Source organism: Phyllobates terribilis, unplaced genomic scaffold (genome assembly GCF_046119375.1).
Source record: "Phyllobates terribilis strain yellow unplaced genomic scaffold, ASM4611937v1 Scaffold_3__8_contigs__length_932513732, whole genome shotgun sequence".
Lineage (NCBI taxonomy): Eukaryota > Metazoa > Chordata > Amphibia > Anura > Dendrobatidae > Phyllobates > Phyllobates terribilis.
In genome coordinates this window covers 797458175-797480484 of record NW_027362763.1, presented here as the reverse complement: position 1 = coordinate 797480484, position 22310 = coordinate 797458175, and positions in this window count along the sequence as shown.

The following is a 22310-nucleotide window of genomic DNA, read 5'->3' as shown; positions in this document are numbered from 1 at the left end:
CTTCCTGCCGACTCCAACTTAAAAATATCTCCCGGATCCGCACATTCCTAAACCATGAATCTGCAAAAACACTAGTGCACGCCCTCATCATCTCCCGCCTTGACTACTGCAACCTCCTGCTCTGTGGCCTCCCCTCTAACACTCTCGCACCCCTCCAATCTATCATAAACTCTGCTGCTCGACTAATCAACCTGTCCCCCCGCTATTCCCCGGCCTCTCCTCTCTGTCAATCTCTTCACTGGCTCCCCATTGCTCAGAGACTCCAGTTCAAAACCCTAACCATGACATACAAAGCCATTCACAACCTGTCTCCTCCATATATCTCCGACCTAGTCTCCCGTTACATACCTGCACGTAACCTCCGATCCTCACAAGATCTCCTGCTCTACTCCCCTCTTATCTCCTCCTCCCACAACCGTATACAAGATTTCTCCCGTGCTTCCGCCCTACTCTGGAACTCTCTACCCCAACGTATCAGACTCTCGCCTACCGTGGAAACCTTCAAAAGGAACCTGAAGACCCACCTCTTCCGACAAGCCTACAACCTGCAGTAACCACCGCTCCACCATACCGCTGCACGACCAGCTCTACCCTCACCTACTGTATCCTCACCCATCCCTCGTAGATTGTGAGCCCTCGCGGGCAGGGTCCTCGCTCCGCCTGTACCAGTCGCTGTCACATTGTGTTCAAGATTATTGAAATTGTTCTTGTATTATACCCCCTTTTTCACATGTAAAGCGCCATGGAATAAATGGCGCTATAATAATAAATAATAATAATAATAATAATGCAGTCTGCAGATCCTGTAGGGCACGTATCAGGTTAGCTAAAGCTGACAATGAATTAAGGCTTACAAGAGATGTCAAAAGCAATAAAAAAGGATTTTGGGGGTATGTGAAAAGTAAAAGAAAAGTCAAAGATGCTATAGGATTTTTACAGGATGAAAATGGTGAAATGGTAAGAAAGAATGTTGAGAAGGCAGAACTTTTTAATTCCTATTTTGCATCAGTTTTCTCTCAGAAAGAAAATGTAACATCAACTGATCTTTACTGTCCTATTAAAGGAATAGAAGAATCCACCTTATTTGTAAACAGAAAGATTGTAAGGGAATATTTAGCTAACATAAATGAGTTCAAGTCTCCAGGTCCAGATGAATTACACCCCAGAGTACTGAAGGAGATCGTAGAAGAAATTTTAGAACTACTCTCCATAATCTTTGAAAATTCTTGGAGAACAGGAGAAGTCCCAGAAGACTGGAGAAGAGCAAATGTTGTTCCTATCTTCAAAAAGGGGAAGAAGGTGGACCAGGGAACTATAGGCCGGTGAGTCTGACTTCTATACCAGGAAAGATCTTTGAACAAATTATTAAACAACATGTATGTAGGTACCTGGATAAGAATGAAGTGATTAACCAGAGTCAGCATGGGTTTGTAACTAAAAAGTCATGTCAGACTAACTTAATTTCCTTCTATGACAGAATCACTGACTGGGTGGATCAGGGAAATGCTGTAGATATAGTATATCTTGACTTCAGCAAAGCATTTGACAAAGTATCTCACACCATCCTTATTGAAAAAATGACCAAGTATGGAATGGACAAGGCAACTGTTAGGTGGATTCATAACTGGCTTAGTGATCGGACTCAAAGAGTAGTCGTAAATGGCTTCACATCCAGTTGGATGAATGTCTCAAGTGGGGTACCACAGGGCTCTGTCCTGGGACCTGTATTGTTCAACATCTTTATCAATGATTTAGATGAAGGAATTGAGGGTAAACTGATTAAATTTGCTGATGACACAAAGCTAGGAGGGATAGCTAACACCAGAGAAGAGAGAGAGAGGATTCAAAAAGACCTACATAAACTGGAGCAGTGGGCTGCAACTAACAGAATGTTTTTTTATCAGGGAAAAATGCAAAGTACAACATCTTGGCAATAAAAATGAAAAAAGCATATACAGAATGGGAGGAATACAGCTAAGCAACAGCACAAGTAAAAAAGACTTAGGTATACTAATAGATCATAGACTGAACATGAGTCAACAGTGTGATGCAGCAGCAAAAAAGGCAAATACTATTCTGCGATGTATTAACAGAAGCATAGAGTCTAGATCACGTGAAGTCATTTTCACACTTTACTCCTCTTTGGTCAGACCTCATCTGGAATACTGTGTCCAGTTTTGGGCACCACATTTAAAAAAAGACATTGACAAACTGGAGCAAGTTCAGAGAAGAGCGACCAGAATGGTGACCGATCTGCAAACCATGTCCTATAAGGAACGGTTACAGAATTTGGGAATGTTTAGCTTGCAAAAAAGAAGACTGAGAGGAGACTTAATAGCTGTCTACAAATATCTCAAGGGCTGTCACATTGTAGAAGGATCATCTTTATTCTCATTTGCACAAGGAAAGACTAGAAGCAATGGGATGAAACTGAATGGGAGGAGACAGATTAGATATTAGAAAAAACTTTTTGACAGTTATTGTGATCAATGAGTGGAACAGGCTGCCACGAGAGGTGGTGAGTTCCCCTTCAATGGACGTCTTCCAACAGAGGCTGGACAGACATCTATCTGAGATGATTTAGTGAATCCTGCTTTGAGCAGGGGGTTGGACCAGATGACCCAGGAGGTCCCTTCCAACTCTACCATTCTATGATTCTATGATCATTTGTACCCTACACAATAATAGTCTTATCAAATTACTCAATAATGCTCCATGGGGGAACTATAATGTGTGGGGGAAAGCGCTGTGGAGGCACCAAAATCTATGAGGAATCACTGTGGGTGGTTACTGTGAGAGGGAAATCATTGTTGGGGCCCTGTAGAGGTGGCACTGTGAAGGCATCATACTATGTAGAGGATTGCACTATGGGGCACCATACTCTGTGAAGGGGCACAGCGGGGGCAGGGGACACACTACATATTGTACAGCAGAGTAAAAATTCTCCTCTTAGCATTTTTTAGGAATATTTTTAGCCAAACTGGAGTATGTAATTTACAATATTTCAGATTTGCAACACTAAGGAATACACAATGTTACAAGCGTATGATTTATGCCCGGAAACATAACGATCTTATAACAATGACTGAGGCGATTCTAAACCGATATTGCCTTGTATGCTAAATATAATAATCAGAACGAGTGCAGTGGACTTTATTCATGGAGATTGCCGTTCCCTGCTGGAGAGAGGTTCCAATATTTAAAGGGAAATTATCATTTTAAGTAACTTTTAAGAATAAGCTGCCATGTGTGTACATTTTGGAATATCACTATACCTGGTCATTTTTTTTTACTTTTATCCTGTATTTTCACCAGTTTTCGCCTCTACAGGAGAATTCCTGCTTTTTCTCTTTGGTTGCAGACAGCAGGGTCGGCTCCAGGCTTTCGTAGGCCCCGGGCGAAAGAGTCTCAGTGGGCCCCTTTAATACATACCAGGATTCATGGTGCAGATACGGCAGAGAAATATATATATATATAGTACAAGGCCAAAGATTTCACTTACTTCTTACATTACATGAGTGATATCTATTGTAAATTCTACAATAGCTCAGAAACCGGCGATAACTGTCAGCGCACAGTGCAGACCGGACAGTATAGTCCTCCATACGGTTTACTGACCCCATATAATCTCCCATACGGTATAATGGGAACTTCATAGTCCTCCATACAGTATAATAGGCCCTATATAATGCTACATACAGAATAATGAGAACAATACCGTATACTGCTTCATACAGAATAATTGGCCCCATATAATGCTCCATACAGAATAATGGACCTCATATATTGCTTCAAACAGAATAATGCACTCCAATTCAATGCTCCATGCAGAATAATGGGCCCCATATTGTGCTCCATACAGAATAATGGACCCCATATAATACTCCCTAGAGAATAATGGACCCCATATAATTCTCCATACAGAATAATGAGCCCCATATAATGCTCTATAGAGAATAATAGAATAATGGACCCCATATAATGCTCCATACAGAATAATGGACCCCATATAATGCTCCATACAGAATAATGAACTCCATATTATTCTCCATACAGAATAATGGACCCCATATAATGCTCCATAGAGAATAATGGACCCCATATAATTCTCCATACAGAATAATGAGCCCCATATAATGCTCTATAGAGAATAATAGAATAATGGACCCCATATAATGCTCCATACAGAATAATGGACCCCATATAATGCTCCATACAGACTAATGCACCCCATATTATGCTCCATACAGAATAATGGACCCTATATAATGCTCCATAGAGAATAATCGACCCCATATAATTCTCCATACAGAATAATGAGCCCCATATAATGCTCTATAGAGAATAATAGAATAATGGACCCCATATAATGCTTCATACAGAATAATGGACCCCATACAGTGCTGGCCAAAAGTATTGACACCCCTGCAATTCTGTCAGATAATACTCAGTTTCTTCCTGAAAATGATTGCAATCACAAATTCTTTGGTATTATTATCTTCATTTCATTTGCTTGCAAGGAAAAAACACAAAAGAGAATGAAGCAAAAATCAAATCATTGATCATTTCACACAAAACTCCAAAAATGGGCCAGACAAAAGTATTGGCACCCTCAGCCTAATACTTTAGCCAAAATAACTGCGAACAACCGCTTCCGGTAACCATCAATGAGTTTCTTACAATGCTCTGCTGGAATTGTAGACCATTCTTCTTTGGCAAACTGCTCCAGGTCCCTGATATTTGAAGGGTGCCTTCTCCAAACTGCCATTTTGAGATCTCTCCACAGGTGTTCTATGGGACTCAGGTCTGGACTCATTGCTGGCCACCTTAGAAATCTACAGTGCTTTCTCTCAAACCGTTTTATAGTGCTTTTGGAAGTGTGTTTTCGGTCATTGTCCTGCTGGAAGGCCCATGACCTCTGAGGGAGACCCAGCTTTCTCACACTGGGCCCTACATTATGCTGCAAAATTTGTTGGTAGTCTTCAGACTTCATAAAGCCATGCACACGGTCAAGCAGTCCAGTGCCAGAGGCAGCAAAGCAACCCCAAAACATCAGGGATCCTCCGCCATGTTTGACTGTAGGGACCGTGTTCTTTTCTTTGAATGCCTCTTTTTTTCTCCTGTACACTCTATGTTGATGCTTTTTGCCAAAAAGCTTTACTTTTGTCTCATCTGACCAGAGAACATTCTTCCAAAACATTTTAGGCTTTCTCAGGTAAGTTTTGGCAAACTCCAGCCTGGCTTTTTTATGTCTCAGGGTAAGAAGTGGGGTCTTCCTGGGTATCCTAACATACAGTCCCTTTTCATTCAGACGCCGACGGATAGTACGGGTTGACACTGTTGTACCCTCGGACTGCAGGGCAGCTTGAACTTGTTTAGATGTTAGTTGAGGTTCTTTATCCACCATCCGCACAATCTTGTGTTGAAATCTCTCATCAATTTTTCTTTTCCGTAGACATCTAGGGAGGTTAGCCACAGTGCCATGGGCTTTAAACTTCTTGATGACACTGTGCACGGAAGACACAGGAACATTCAGGTCTTTGGAGATAGACTTGTAGCCTTGAGATTGCTCATGCTTCCTCACAATTTGGTTTCTCAAGTCCTCAGACAGTTCTTTGGTCTTCTTTCTTTTCTCCATGCTCAATGTGGTACACACAAGGACACAGGACAGAGGTTGAGTCAACTTTAATCCATGTTAACTGGCTGCAAGTGTGATTTAGTTATTGCCAACACCTGTTAGGTGCCACAGGTAAGTTACAGGTGCTGTTAATTACACGAATTAGAGAAGCATCACATGATTTTTCAAAGGGTGCCAATACTTTTGTCCACCCCCTTTTTTAGGTTTGGTGTGGAATTATATCCAATTTGGCTTTAGGACAATTCTTTTTGTGTTTTTTTCATTGAAGTCAAATTAAATGAAGAGAATAATACCAAAGAATTTCTGATTGCAATCATTTTCAGTGTCGTGAAAGCTCATCAAGAGAATGCCAAGAGTGTGCAAAGCAATCATCAAAGCAAAAGGTGGCTACTTTGAAGAACCTAGAATAAAAGACATATTTTCAGTTGTTTCACACTTTTTTGTTAAGTATATAATTCCACATATGTTAATTCATAGTTTTGATGAATTCAGGGTGAATGTACAATTTTCTTTAAATGAGAAGGTATGTCTAAACTTTTGGTATGTACTGTAAGTCCCCTGCATAGTGCTTCGTATAGTACACACATCCCCCGCATAGTGCTCCGTACTGTATACACGACCTCCTCATAGTGCTCCGTACTGTATACATGACCTCCTCATAGTGCTCCGTACTATACACATGGCCCCGCATAGTGCTCCGTACTGTATACACGTCCCCGCATAGTGCTCCGTAGTGTATAAACGTCCCCGCATAGTGCTCCGTACTGTATACATGGCCCCGCATAGAGCTTCGTACTGTATACATGGCTCCGCATAGTGCTCCGTACTGTATACACGACCTCCTCATAGTGCTCCGTACTGTACACATGGCCCCGCATAGAGCTTCGTATTGTATACATGGCTCCGCATAGTGCTCCGTACTGTATACACGTCCCCGCATAGTGCTCCGTAGTGTATACACGTCCCCGCATAGTGCTCCGTACTGTATACACGACCACCGCATAGTGTTCCGTACTGTATACATGGCGCAACATAGTGCTCCCTACTGAATACATGGCCCCGCATAGTGCTCCCTACTGAATACATGGCCCTGTATAGTGCTCCCTACTGTATACATGGCCCCGCATAGTGCTCCATACTGTATACATGAACCCGCATAGTGCTCCATACTGTATACATGGCCCCGCATAGTGCTCTGTACTGTATACATGAACCCGCATAGTGCTCCATACTGTATACATGGCCCCGCATAGTGCTCCCTACTGAATACATGGCCCCGTATAGTGCTCCCTACTGTATACATGAACCCGCATAGTGCCCCATACTGTATACATGGCCCCGCATAGTGCTCTGTACTGTATACATGAACCCGCATAGTGCTCCATACTGTATACATGGCCCCGCATAGTGCTCCCTACTGAATACATGCCCCTGTATAGTGCTCCCTACTGTATACATGGCCCCGCATAGTGCTCCATACTGTATACATGAACCCGCATAGTGCTCCGTACTGTATACATGGCCCCACATAGTGCTCCGTACTGTATACATGGCCCCGTATAGTGCTCCATACTGTATACATGGCCCCGCATAGTGCTCCCTACTGAATACATGCCCCTGTATAGTGCTCCCTACTGTATACATGGCCCCGCATAGTGCTCCATACTGTATACATGAACCCGCATAGTGCTCCATACTGTATACATGGCCCCGCATAGTGCTCTGTACTGTATACATGAACCCGCATAGTGCTCCATACTGTATACATGGCCCCGCATAGTGCTCCCTACTGAATACATGGCCCCGTATAGTGCTCCCTACTGTATACATGAACCCGCATAGTGCTCCATACTGTATACATGGCCCCGCATAGTGCTCTGTACTGTATACATGAACCCGCATAGTGCTCCATACTGTATACATGGCCCCGCATAGTGCTCCGTACTGTATACATGGCCCCACATAGTGCTCCGTACTGTATACATGGCCCCGTATAGTGCTCCATACTGTATACATAGCCCCGCAGAGTGCTGCACACAGTATAAATGGCCCTGCATAGTGCTGCACTCAGTATACATGGCCTTGCATAGTGCTCCGAACTATATACATGGCCCGCATAGTGCTCCATACTGTATACATGGCCCCGCATAGTGCTCCGAACTATATACATGGCCCCGCATAGAGCTCCATACTGTATACATGGCCCCGCATAGTGCTCCGTACAGTATACATGGCCCCGCATAGTGCTCCGTACTGTATACATGTCCTCCGCATAGTGTTTCGTACTGTATACATGGCCCAGCATAATGCTCCGTACTACTATATACATGGCCCCGCATAGTGCTCCGTACTGTATACACAGCCCGTGCAATGTGCTCGGTACTACTATATACATGGCCCCGCATAGTACTCCGTACTGTATACATGGCCCCGCATAGTACTCCGTACTGCATACATGTCCCCCGTATTGTGCTTCGTATTGTATACATGGCCCCGCATAATGCTCCGTACTACTATATACATGGCCCCGCATAGTGCTCCATATTGTTTACATGGCCCCGCATAGTGCTCTGTACTGTATATATGGCCTCGTATAGTGCTGCACATAGTATGAATGGCCCTGCATAGTGCTGCACTCAGTATACATGGTCCTGCATAGTGCTCCATACTGTATACATGGCTCCGCATAGTGCTCCGTACTGTATATATGGCCTCGTATAGTGCTGCACATAGTATGAATGGCCCTGCATAGTGGTGCTCTCAGTATACATGGCCCTGCATAGTGCTCCATACTGTATACATGGCTCCACATAGTGCTCCGTACTGTATACATGGCCCCGCATAGTGCTGCACAAAGTATAAATGGCCCTGCATAGTGCTGCACTCAGTGTACATGGCCCCGCATAGCGCTCCGTACTGTATACATTGCCCAGCATAGTGCTCCGTACTGTATACATGGCCCCGCTTAGTGCTCCGTACTGTATGCATGTCCTCGCATAGTGCTACCTACTGTATACATGGTCCCGCATAGTGCTCCGTACTATATATATGGCCCCGCATAGAGCTCCATACTGTACATACTGTATACATGGCCAGCATATTGCTGTACACACTATAAATGGCCCTGCATAGTGCTGCACTCAGTATACATGGCCCCGCATAGTGCTCCGTACTGTATACATGGCCCCGCATAGTGCTCGTACTGTATACATGTCCCTCCATAGTGCTTTGTACTGTATACATGGCCCCCCATAGTGCTCCGTACTGTATACATGGCCCAGAATCGTACTCCGTACTGTATACACAGCCCACGCATAGTGCTCCGTCCTACTGTATTCATGGTCCCGCATAGTGCTCCGTACTGTATACATGGCCCTGCATAGTACTCCATACTACTATATACATGGCCCCACATAGTGCTCCGTACTGTATACACAGCCCACGCATAGTGCTCCGTACTACTGTATGCATGGCCCCGCATAGTGCTCCATACTGTATACATGGCCCCCAGAGTACTCCATACTGTATACATGGTCCCGCATACTACTCCGTACTGTATACATGGCCCCGCATAGTGCTCCGTACTGTATACATGGCGCCACATAGTGCTAAGTACTACTGTATACATGGCCTCGCATAGTGCTACCTACTGTATAAATGGTCCCGCATAGTGCTCAGTACTTTATACATGACCCCGCATAGTACTCCTTACTGTATACATGGCCCCTCATGGTGCTCCATCCTACTATATACATGGCACCGCATAATGCTCCGTACTGTTTACACGGCCCGCACATAGTGCTCCGCACTACTGTATACATGGCCCCGCATAGTGCTACCTACTGTATACATGATCCCGCATAGTGCTCCGTACTGTATACATGTCCCCCGCATAGTGCTCCGTACTGTATTCATGGCCCCGCATAGTGCTCCGTACTACTGTATACATGGCCCCGCATAGTGCTACCTACTGTATACACGACCCCCGCATAGAGCTCCGTAAAATATACATATTCCCCGCATAGTGCTCTGTACTGTATACATGTCCCCCACATTTTGCTTCGCACTGTATACATACCCCGCATAGTACTCCTTACTGTATACATGTCCCCCACATTTTGCTTCGCACTGTATACATGGCCCCGCATAGTGCTCCATCCTACTATATACATGGCCATGCATAGTGCTCCGTATTGTATAAACGGCCCAGCATAGTGCTCCGTACTGTATATATGGCCCAGCATAGTGCTCCGTACTGTACACATGGTCCCGCATAGTGCTCCGTACTGTATATATGGCCCAGCATAGTGCTCCGTACTGTATACATGGTCCCGCATAGTGCTCCGTACTGTATACATGGCCCTGCATAGTACTCCGTACTACTATATACATGGCCCCACATAGTGCTCCGTACTGTATACACAGCCCACGCATAGTGCTCCGTACTACTGTATGCATGGCCCCGCATAGTGCTCCGTACTGTATACATGGCCCCCATAGTACTCCATACTGTATACATGGCCCCGCATACTGCTACCTACTGTATACATGGTCCCGCATAGTACTCCATACTGTATACATGTCCCCCTCATAGTGCTCCGTACTGTAGTCATGGCCCCGCATAGTGCTCCGTACTACTGTATACATGGCCTCGCATAGTGCTACCTACTGTATACATGGCCCCGCATAGTGCTCCGTCCTGTATACATGACCCCGCATAGTGCTCCGTACTGTATACATGCATCGCCTAGTGCTCCGTACTGTATATATGGCCCCGCATAGTGCTCCGTACTACTGTATACATGGCCCCGCATAGTGCTTCGTACTGTATACATGTCACCCGCATAGTGCTCCGTACTACTATATACATGGCCCCGCATAGTACTTCGTACTGTATACATGTCACCCGCATAGTGCATCATACTGTATACATGGCCCCGCATAGTGCTCCGTACTACTATATACATGGCCCCGCATAGTGCTCCATACGTATACATGGCCCCGCATAGTACTCCGTACTGTATACATGTCCCCCGCATAGTGCTTCGTACTGTATACATGGCCGCGGATAGTGCTCCATCCTACTATATACATGGCCCTGCATAGTGCTCCGTACTGTATACACGGCCCAGCAAAGTGCTCCGTACTACTGTATACATGGCCCCGCATAGTGCTACGTATTGTATACATGGCCCTGCATAGTACTCCGTACTACTATATGCATGGCCCCACATAGTGCTCCGTACTGTATACACAGCCCACGCATAGTGCTGCGTACTACTGTATGCATGGCCCCGCATAGTACTCCATACTGTATACATGGCCCCGCATAGTACTCCATACTGTAAACATGACCTTGCATAGTGCTCCGTACTACTGTATACATGGCCCCGCATAGTACTCCGTACTGTATACACAGCCCACGCATAGTGCTCCATACTGTATACATGGCCTTGCATAGTGCTCCGTACTGTATACATGGCACTGCATAGTATTCCGTACTACTATATACATGGCCCCACATAGTGCTCCGTACTGTATACACAGCCCACGCATAGTGCTCCGTACTACTGTATGCATGGCCCCGCATAGTAATCCATACTGTTTACATGGCCCCGCATAGTGCTCTGTACTGTATACATGGCCCCGCATAGTACTCCATACTGTATACATGGCCCCGCATAGTGCTCCGTATGTATACATGGCCCCGCATAGTGCTCTGTACTGTATATGACGCACCCCCTGGGCCATATTCTTTAGGGGGAATATCCGGAGCCGGATCAGATGGGAGTTGTAGTCTTCCGAGTGGCTGTGACCCGGTCCGTGCCCAGGGTGTCAAACTCAGTTGTATGTGGCAGTCCTACAGATGTTAATAAGTTCTTAATGTCGACTACGCCACCCGTTGTATTGCGGTCACTACGGCCGCCGCTGCATCAGGGTCCGCTGAGGCTGATGGTGTAGGTGCAGCTTTGGTGATATAACCCCCAACGGGTGGGGTATAGCCTCAGGGGGATCAGGTGCAGAGGATGGGGGTTGTGGTGATGCAGTGTAGACGGCAATCAGAGACAGAGTCGGGTTATGCAGTTTAGGATGTTTACTCACTGCTGATGTTCCGGTCACTCCAGCTTCGAGTGACCTCCCGAGCCGTGCTGCGTCCACCAGGTTCTGGATCCAGCCAACCCCCAAATAAGTCCGGAGCGTGACCCTGAGCTCTCCTTCTGTCCTTTCTCTGGCCGTCCCCACTATTGATCCACCCAGGTCCAGCTCCCTCGGGCCTTCTGTTGGGAGACCCTTGGCCTTGGGTTCCCTGACCCTCCACGTGGTATGCCTTCGTGGTGGATGTGGTGGGTGGCCGTGGCAGACGCTGCCCACGGCCTCCGGTCTCTGGCTGGGGTGTGTTTTTGCCCCCACCAGCTTGGGTTCCGGTACCCTGATGCCGACTCTTCACCCGGGGATTTAATTTGGGTTCTTAGAGTCCTCTCTTCTGTTTCCCCCTCTGGGTCTCTCTTTCTCCTCTCTCACTCTGGGTCTCTCTTCTCCTCTGCTCGCTGACTTTCTCTCTGCAACTGACCCTGTTCTTAGTTGGTGCCCACCTTATATATCCCTCTATGTGTGAGCTCAGGTGACCAGCACCCAATGAGCTCCTATCTTTACCCAGGCTGCTCCCCCTATCTGCCCCTACACTACTTGGGATGTACCACCCCCCTCCCACTCCAGCCAGGAACAGACTCGGTCGTACCTGCACATTTCTAAGTGGGAGTACCGTCGGTCTGCTCCTCGGAAATGGGATGTGTGTAGTGCATGCAGCCTACCGAGCTCAGTTCAACACTCCTTCCTTACTCGGGAGTGGAATATCACACCTCTGGCTTGAGGTGCAATACCCCTGTAGCAGCCGAATCCTCAGGGTGCTACATATACATGGCCCCGCATAGTACTCCATACTGTATACATGGTCCCGCATACTGCTACCTACTGTATACATGGTCCCGCATAGTACTCCGTACTGTATATGACGCGCCCCCTGGGCCGTGTGTGTGTGTGTGGATACCCAAAACGGGACCTTTTGTGGATGCTGGGGGTTGTAGTCCTTGCGTGGCGGGGACCCGGTCCCGTGGCTCAGGATGGTCAACCCAAATGGCAGTCTATTTATAGGGTTTTGTGATTAAATGTCCGACTACGCCACCCGTGGATTGCGGTAAGAGTGAACCGCCGCTGCAGGGCCGACCGCTGAGGCTAGTGTTGTGGGTGCAGCTGAGGGTAGTATAACTCCCCACGGGATGAGTATAGCCTCAGGGCAGTAAATAGGGATGTTGGTGGTGATGGTGCGCAGGAGCAGCAGTAACTACACGGAGTCTGTCAAACAATTCAGGGTCTTTACTGTTGGTGGTATTAAGGGACCCGTCCGGAATACAGGTTAACAATGGAGGCCTGGTCAGTCTGAGAGCAACTGGGAGATCCCGCTGGTCAGGGGGAGTTTGTAGGCCTACCGTGCTGACTTCATTCTTTCTTGGCTATCCCGCTGTAGTATAGTGGTAGCCCACGTCTCTGAGTGTTGTTCTCACCCGTATGACTGGCGACTCGGGCCTTCCGTACTTCTCACCCCTGCAGGGCAGTAGTGGTCCCTCTTGCGTGGCTGAGCCTCCAGGCTTCCTTGGGTGCGTGGTGGTTTTCTGCTGCTGGGCTTATAACCCTCACAGCCTCGGACTCCAGTGTCCGGCTTTGTAAGTCTCTAGCCAGGATGAGCTCTTCTAGCTCCCCTCCTGGCCTCGTGTTCCTCCTCTGCCTACAGGGACTCCTCAGCCTGCTGCTGACCTGTCCCTATCTGCAACTTCTCTGGAACTTGTCTGGCACTTCTCTCACTAACCCCACCCCAGATCCAGTTTATAAAGGGCAGGTTTCTCCCCTCCCTGGACTGAGGCAGGAGGTGCTGCATGCTAATTGTCCCCAACCAGGGAACCTCCCACCTGCTCTCAGACATGACATTGCTGCCACTCTGGCGACCAGACCTGGGGTGCCACATTTACATGTCCCCCGCACAGTGCTCCGTACTGTATATGTAATGCAGGTGCCGGGATGCAACGCACAGAGACACAAGGCGAGAACAGTAAGAGTTGAATATAAACAGTTTATATATATACATGTAACAGGTACTCTGAACAAGGGATTGCAACAAGGGTAATAAACGGTAATTTGAAGTATTAGCAAAATGCGAAGTCTCTCAAGGTAATGTGGTGCCCTCGATCATGAGAGACACCACGTGAGTTCCTTAACTGTGCATATGGCTCTAGCGGGGGTCACCGGTTATTCCCGCTAGGCCGTGAGTCTTTTTCTGGATAAATTCAATTAGATCACGTTGAGCTTCTTTAGCCCCAACCGTTCCCCTCCCAACCTGAGTACCTAAACCCAATTGTCCCCGATACCGTGGGTGAACAGTAGAAGTGACGGCCCTGTTCACGTATGCAGCTCCTCTGCTTTCGCTGGCGTGACTTTCCTGGGGCAGCCGTCTCTCAAGTCCTCTCTGCTTGGCCGTTGGAGGCAATCTCTCGAGCCTTGGGTAGGGGGGTCCAGACCTCGTCTGTCGGCGGGTGATGTCGGGTTCCGCGTACTCACTCAGCACCGCAAGCAGGTTCCGAGTCTCCTCAGCAGGCACATCACTAGGGTCACATCTGTGAGGGATCCGGAGCTCTTCTACCGGTGCCCGGCTGTGGCACGTCACAGGCCTCTGGCTTAGGCCTGTCAAGCGGGGCTTCCCAGCACGCAGGGAACACATCTGCTCCTTTCTGCTGCTTGGCGCCAAAGACCCCTCAGGTTTGGTGCGCTGGCCTCTTATCTCTCGGAACTCCTTCCTGGAAGTCACCTGATCGGGTCCAGCGTCTAAATCTGCTCTCCCTTGAACTCCCTTGCATATTTTGGTTCCGCTTGACTGTGTCTGGCCAGCAGATGGCAGCCTCTCTCTATTTTTTAAACATCATGTAGCAGTTCCCTTGCAAGCTCTCTCGCCTTTGTTACATTCCTCTCTCCTTTTTGCTCCCCAGTCCTCGTGCGAGTGGACTTCTCGCATAATTGATGCCTCTTTCCAGGCAGTGCAAGTTCAGACAGAAGTTGGGCACATTCCTACATTTTCTGCTGGATTTGAGACCAAATAAACTCTTCTTGAGCATACCGGTTAGGAGGAATTTCGGCATTAGCCCACTCAGTTCTGCGGGGCTCCTCTTGCGGAGGTGACTCCGGGAGATCCGATGAATCAATTACTAGGGATTGCAAGTCGTTTCTCGACTCATTCTGGGTTCCACTCGGGGTTGGCCTCAATGGTTCTGACGGGCCCAACTGCATTGTGGCCCATCCTTCTTCATCCCCCAAGGTTCCTGCATGTGGCACTTCAGCCAATACGTTTGAAGGCCCAACTTCGTTACAGACTTCTGCTTCAGAGGAGCAAGGTCGCAGCATATTGCGGTGCAACACCCTGGGTGTCGCGGCGTCATCCCCTTCGGGCCTAACCTCGTAGACGGGGTTGTCTGGGTGAACCTTCTTCACCACCCGATATGGTATCGCCTCCCAACGATGGTCCAGTTTACTCCCAAATCGTTTGGCCCTTACCAGTACTCGGTCTCCTGGCTGAAGTGATCCGCCTGCGGTCGGGAGCCGATCTGCATGCTCTACTTACTGAAACTTCTGAGCAACCAGTCTTCTCACTGTATGGAGCTGACGCTGGTGTTCTCGAATCCAGGTACTTGGGCTACTGCCCGGGCCGGAGTCTTCTGAGTCTAGCTCCAGTTCAGTAATTTCTCGCCCACTTCTTCCAAACAGCAACATGCAAGGGGTGTAGCCGGTAGTCGCATGAACTCAATTATTATACACCCACACCAGCTCGGACACAAATTCGGGCCACTTCATCTTTTTGTCCACTTCCAGCGTTCGCAACATTTGCAACAGGGTTCGGTTGAAGCGCTCGCATGCGCCGTTCCCTTGAGGGTGGTAGGGTGTTGTTCGAGATCGGTCGATCCCATAGATGCGGTATAGCTCATCCATCACTCGTCGTTGGAAGCAGGCCCCCTGGTCAGAATGTATTCGCTTCGGGCACCCATAAAGCCGGATGAAATCCTGACAGATGGCCTTAGCTGCGGCTTCTGCTGTCTGGTCTTTAGTAGGCGTCACTACTGCGAACTTGGTGAAGTGATCAGTCATGACTAAACAGTGTCCGTAACCATTGTATAAAGTTCCTATCATCAGTTAGTCAATCATCAAGACTTCCAAGGGGGCAGAAGTTCGGATAGTCTGAATGGGAGCTCTTTGTTCCGGGGGCTTGTTCAACTCACACTGACATGTTCGGCAGACCCCCTCGACTTCTTGCCACAGTTGAGGCCAATACACCAGCCATTGTAACCACCGAAAGGTCTTTTCTACACCGAAGTGAGCACCTCTTCTATGCGCTTCTTGGGCTTGCTGGGTTACTAGCGCTCCTGGAACTACCACCTGCCAGGTAACATCAAACTCTCGAGGCAGCTGGATTCTTCGCCATAGAAAACCGTCCTGCAGGAAGAGCCTCTCCCACTGGCCTACGATTTGTAGGGTAGTTGGAAGTGAAGAGGCTCTGGCTTCCTGGTCGGGTCTTTGCCTAAGGGCGACCCATTCTCTCAGCTTTGCTAACTCTGGGTCAGACTGCTGCAGATGTAGCCATTCGTCTCTTGAACGGCCCAGAATTTGAGTGGGCCTCGGCTCCTCTCTGGTCTCCTGGGCGTCGACCACAACAGCGGCGAACTGGCTGAAATCCGGGATCTCGTCGCCTTCGAGCTCCTCATCTCTGTCCCTCTTCGGCCCTGCCTGAGTGACCCGGGACAGGACATCTGCATGAGTGTTCAGGGCCTTGGACCGATAGGCGATTTTATATTGGTATTTGGACATCCTTGCGACCCATCGCTGTTCTAACGTGCCCAGTTTGGCGTTCTCCAAGTGGGCCAAAGGGTTGTTATCTGTCCGCACTTGCACTTCTGACCCTGACAAGTACTCAGCAAATTTCTCGGTCATGGCCCACACCAGTGCCAGTAGCTCCAGCTTAAACGAACTGTAGTTGTCCGGATTCTTCTCTGTGTCTCGGAGTGACCTGCTGGCATACGAGATCACTCGCTCTTTTCCTCCTTGTACTTGAGCCAGCACTGCTCCCAGTCCATGCAAGCTTCCATCAGTATACAACATAAAAGGCTGCAAAAAGTCAGCGTAGGCCAGGATTGGGGCATCCGTTAGCGCCATTTTTAATGCTCAGAATGCCTCTTCTTGTCGGGGTCCCCACTGAATGGGCTGCCGCTTGGCTCCCCCAGCCATTCCTCTCAGCAATTCATTGAGCGGGATCGCAATCTTAGCGAAGTCTTTAATGAATCTGCGGTAGTATCCAGCGAGCCCCAGGAACGCCCTCAGTTCCCTTAGATTGACGGGCGTGGGCCACTTCTGCACGGCAGCTACTTTCTCCGCATTGGGGTGCACTCCTGCACTGGACACAGTGTGCCCCAGATATTCAATTCCTCGTTTGAAGAGACGACACTTACTAGGCTTAATTTTCAGGCCGTGCCTTTGAAGTCGTTTTAACACTTGTTCCAATCGGCGGAGATGATCTTCAAACGTAGCGGAATAGATAATTATATCATCCAGATATATTAAAGTGGCTTCAAAGCTGAGGTCCCCCAAGCATCTCTCCATCAGCCGTTGAAAGGTTCCTGATGCATTTGTTAGCCCGAACTGCATCCGATTGAACTCAAACAGGCCCATAGGGAGAACAAAAGCTGTCTTCGGACGATCCTTCTCAGCTACTGGGACCTGCCAATAGCCACTGGCCAGGTCGAGGGAAGAGAAGAATTTGGCACTCCCTAGTGCAGATAGAGACTCTTCAATTCGGGGGAGTGGATAGGAGTCCCGTACTGTACAGGCATTCAGCTTTCGATAGTCTACGCAGAATCTCAGGGTACCAGCCTTCTTCCGGACCAGCACGATCGGAGCCGCCCAAGGACTCTGACTTTCACGGATCACACCGTTCCGCAACATGTGGGCCAACAGCTCTTTCACCTCCTGGTACATTTGTGGCGGGATTCGCCAATATCTCTCTCTGATGGGAGCAGTATTTCCGGTGGGTATTTCGTGCTGAATGTCTCGAGTGCACCCGAAATCATCTTCATGCTGTGCAAACACTCCCTGATATCGCTTAGAAGTTGTTCGATCTGCCTTACTTGTCCAGCAGAAAACTCAGTCAGATTAGCCTCCATTTCCTCCAAGAGGTGGCGCCCAGCCAACGGTTCTCTTCCATTCTCTTGGCTATTGAGGGACACCTCCAGGGTCCTTGGCTTTCCTTCCACAGGTGCCAGCCCTATAGTGTCAGCTCTAGTAAGGGCTTCTGGCATTATACACACTTGCGCCACCTCTTGTCGGGGCAACAACTGTAAACTTGTGCCAGTTAAATTTATGCAACGCACGGGTACTCTACCGTGCTGCACGGTGGCCAGGGTCCAAGCAACCAGGAGTCCAGAGGGAGCTTCCTCTCCCTCCATTGGTTCAATTTGAATGTCCACGCCCTCTAAGGACACATGTGCCAGCACCGGTAGAGTGAGTACAGTCTGTCCCACTGGCAGTGTCATTGTGGCTTCGGGTGGTATCGATACCTTACCAAGGTACTGAGAGGTAGCGGGCAATTTATGAATCTGACTGACCCGCACGAGATGCTGGAATACTCTCTTGTTAGCTGGGCCTTGAGTGGCACGGGTCCAGTTGTTTTTGTTACAGCCCTCAGCCAGGAACTGTTCGACCTCTTTCAGCACATTCATGCCCAGGGTTACAATGGGCCCATTGCCTCCGGGCCCTGTGGTCAGTACGATCCCTTTCCGATCGAGGTCCTTTCCACATGCCCGAACGGACATCCATACTACTCCCGCTATTGGGATAGGTAGTTGATTAGCCGTCACCAGTTTGACAGTGGGTTCCCAGCAGGAACGAGCGACTTCAGGAAAGTGACTTTGGAAATAAGTCTCAGGCATAGTGGTCACTTGAGACCCAGTGTCCATTAAACAGCGGATCCACTGCCCATTGAATTCAGCCCAGATAATGGGCCTTCTCGGAGACAATGTCTTCAGTGCTCCCTCTTTCACTCTCTGAAGCTCGAGACCCCACGGTATGCTCCACAACCGTGGGGCATTTTAGTTTAACGGCTGTCTCCTCCTCCTCCTTTCTCGGTTTGGACAGTCTTTGGAGATATGATCCCTACCTCCGCAGGTACTCGTTCTACCGATAGGTCGGGTACATGCTGTGCTGGGGCCGGGTAGGAACGCTTTTCTCGCTCTGGTCTCTGTCCGCGTTGGGCAGAACGGTCCGTCGGCAAGGGGGCAGTAGGGGTCTTTCTAATAGCATTCAACTCACCCGAATGTCTCGAATTTCCTGACGTGTTTCCCGTACTCAATCAGGCTATTTGTTGGTGAATTCAGGGGCAATTGCCTCATGACTTCTAACTGTGGCTTTGAGAGCAGCAACTTCTCTCTCCAGGACTCTAGCTTCAGGCCCTACCTCCAGGAAGCCCAGATCAGGGCTGTCACAGCCGCTCCTTCAGGATCTGCCTCAGGGAAGTGTCTCTCAAGCCAGCAATCAGTTGGTCACGCAAAACCTCATCCAATGGTCCCAGTCCTCGGTTCCCATCTCGAACTTTCTTGGTGATATGAGCCGTCACTTCCTGTAATTCATTAACATACTGATTTACTGTCTCATTTTCCCCTTGGACCCGCTGAAGCAACCGTAAGCGCAAGTGTCCCAAATCTGTAGTGTCACCGTGCATGTCCTCTAGAATTTTTATCACTTTGTCCACGGTGTCACGGTCCCCAGGTGGGCGGTACATCACAATCTGCCGGGCCTCTCCATCAAGGCTAGGGGATCGAGGGGATACATACGTAGAATACTTCTCAGTCTTTCTACCCAGTCCCACAGTGACATGCCATCCCCCATAAACTTGGGTAGATGGCTGAGCATAGCCCCCAAAGATATATGGCTCCGGACGGACCCAGTCACAGGCTGCTCCGCCATCTCTGCGTCTGAATGTTGCATCCTGCCGACTACGCCAAATGTAATGCAGGTGCTGGGATGCAACGCACAGAGACACAAGGCGAGAACAGTAAGAGTAGAATATAAACAGTTTATATATATATGTAACAGGTACGCTGAACAAGGGGTTGCAACAAGGCTAATAAATAGTAATTTGAAGTATTAGCAAAATGCGAAGTCTCTCAAGGTAATGTGGTGCCCTCGATCATGAGAGACACCACGTGAGTTCCTTAACTGTGCATATGGCTCTAGCGGGGGTCACCGGTTATTCCCGCTAGGCCGTGAGTCTTTTTCCGGATAAATTCAATTAAATCACGTTGAGCTTCTTTAGCCCCAACCGTTCCCCTCCCAACCTGAGTACCTAAACCCAATTGTCCCCGGTACCGTGGGTGAACAGTAGAAGTGACGGCCCTGTTCACGTATGCAGCTCCTCTGCTTTCCTTGGCGTGACTTTCCTGGGGCAGCCGTCTCTCAAGTCCTCTCTGCTTGGCCGTTGGAGGCAGTCTCTCAAGCCTTGGGTAGGGGGGTCCAGACCTAGTCTGTCGACGGGCGACGTCGGGTTCCGCTAACTCACTCAGCATCGCAAGCAGGTTCCGAGTCTCCTCAGCAGGCTCAGCACTAGGGTCACATCTGTGAGGGATCCGGAGCTCTTCTACCGGTGCCCGGCTGTGGCACCTCACAGGCCTCTGGCTTAGGCCTGTCACGCGGGGCTTCCCAGCACGCAGGAAACATGTCTGCTCCTTTCTGCTGCTTGGCGCCAAAGACCACTCAGGTTTGGCGAGCTGGCCTCTTATCTCTCGGAACTCTTTCTTGGGAGTCACCTGATCGGGTCCAGCGTCTAAATCTGCTCTCCCTTCAACTTCCCTTGCATATCTTTGTGGCGCACCTGAGGGTTCGACAGCCACAGGGATGCTGCACCTCTTTAACGGGGTGTATTGTTCCTCCTTTGAGGTAAGAACAGTGCGATGGTCGGGACCCTACCTCCACATCCAACACCACACTTCTCCCACCAGAGGGGGCTAGTAAGCACTAGGTGCTGCCCCTACTGGGAATCGGGAGACTGGGGAACCAAGAGATAGGGGAACCAACTAGTGGGTGAGGGTGGAGGATTCACATTTTAGTGACACTTTAAATTTCATATTTAATACACAGCCATCTTGGGTATGGGTTCTTTGATCGTGACCTTCCTCCCTGAACGTGGATCCTGTGTGGACCTGCAGAGGATGGAGGCACGGCCCTCGTACCCTGGCCTTGGGTCGAGGGGCAGGTCGCAGATAATGAATGTCTCAGCCCGGTCAAGGACCATGACCAAGAAGACCCGGAGCTTAGGAGTGTAGCTCCACCGCAAATGGATCCCAGGGGGATGCAGATGGAGCGGTATATGCCACCTGTCCTCGCCAACCTGATCTATTCAGAGGGATTCTGGCTGCAAGAGGGGAACCGGCCCCCGACACCTGACCTTGCCACTCTACATGCTGGTCAGGGAAGTCCGGTAGGCCCTGAGGATCCCACCGGGTAACGGACAGAGCGGAGCTGCCACCCGTACCCTTTTTCTGAGTGAAGTTCAGAGGGAGACCCGGCCTATCTACACACACACAGACAGGAAAGGACCCGGTCTGAAGTCTAGGAACACTCTGGTGCGGGGTCCTGATTGAACACTGGACTTACTCGGAGGTTGTCGGACCCTCCCGTCTCTGGTGACCGCAGATCTCCGCGAGGAGCAGGGAGAAGCCTTTCAACTGCAATCTCCACCGTGAATAATAACCCTGGAAGTTAACCCCTATGGCCTCCGGACTCTTTATTCTGCATTACACCGCACTACGCAGCACCAGACCTCCTACACTACAACCCCCTCCATCCTGTCTCTCTGCCCTGAGGCCCTGCTCCGTCTGTGGGGAGTAGTAACAACGACGGCTGCCATAACATCCTGCCTCAGCGGACTGCAGCAGCGCTGGTGGTCTTCACCAGGTGCCACAGGTGGCGTAGTCGAGATCAGCCACTCAACCCGTATAAGCCCATACCATCCTTTTTTAATGTGACGGCCCTGGGCACGGAGCGGGTCCGGGCCACGACTGCACCCCATCTACAACACAGGACCCGGCTCCAAGGCCCCCATCTCCCAGGGTAGGGCTTCCAGCGTCACACATTTTGGTTCCGCTTGACTGTGTCAGGCCAGCAGATGGCAGCCTCTCTCCATTTTTGAAACATCATGTAGGAATTCCCTTGCAAGCTCTCTCGCCTTTGCTACATATAGATGCCCCGCATAGTGCTCCGTACTGTATACATGGCCCAGCATAGTGCTCCGTACTACTGTATACATGGCCCCGCATAGTGCTACCTACTGCATACATGGTCCCGCATAGTGCTCCGTACTGTATACATGACCCCGCATAGTACTCCGTACTGTATACATGTCCCCCACATAGTGCTTCGCACTGTATACATGCCCCGCATAGTGCTCCATCCTACTATATACATGGCCCCGCATAGTGCTCCGTATTGTATACACGGCCCGCGCATAGTGCTCCATACTGCTGTATACATGGCCCTGCATATTCCTCCGTACTGCATACATGGCCCCGCATAGTACTTCGTACTGTATACA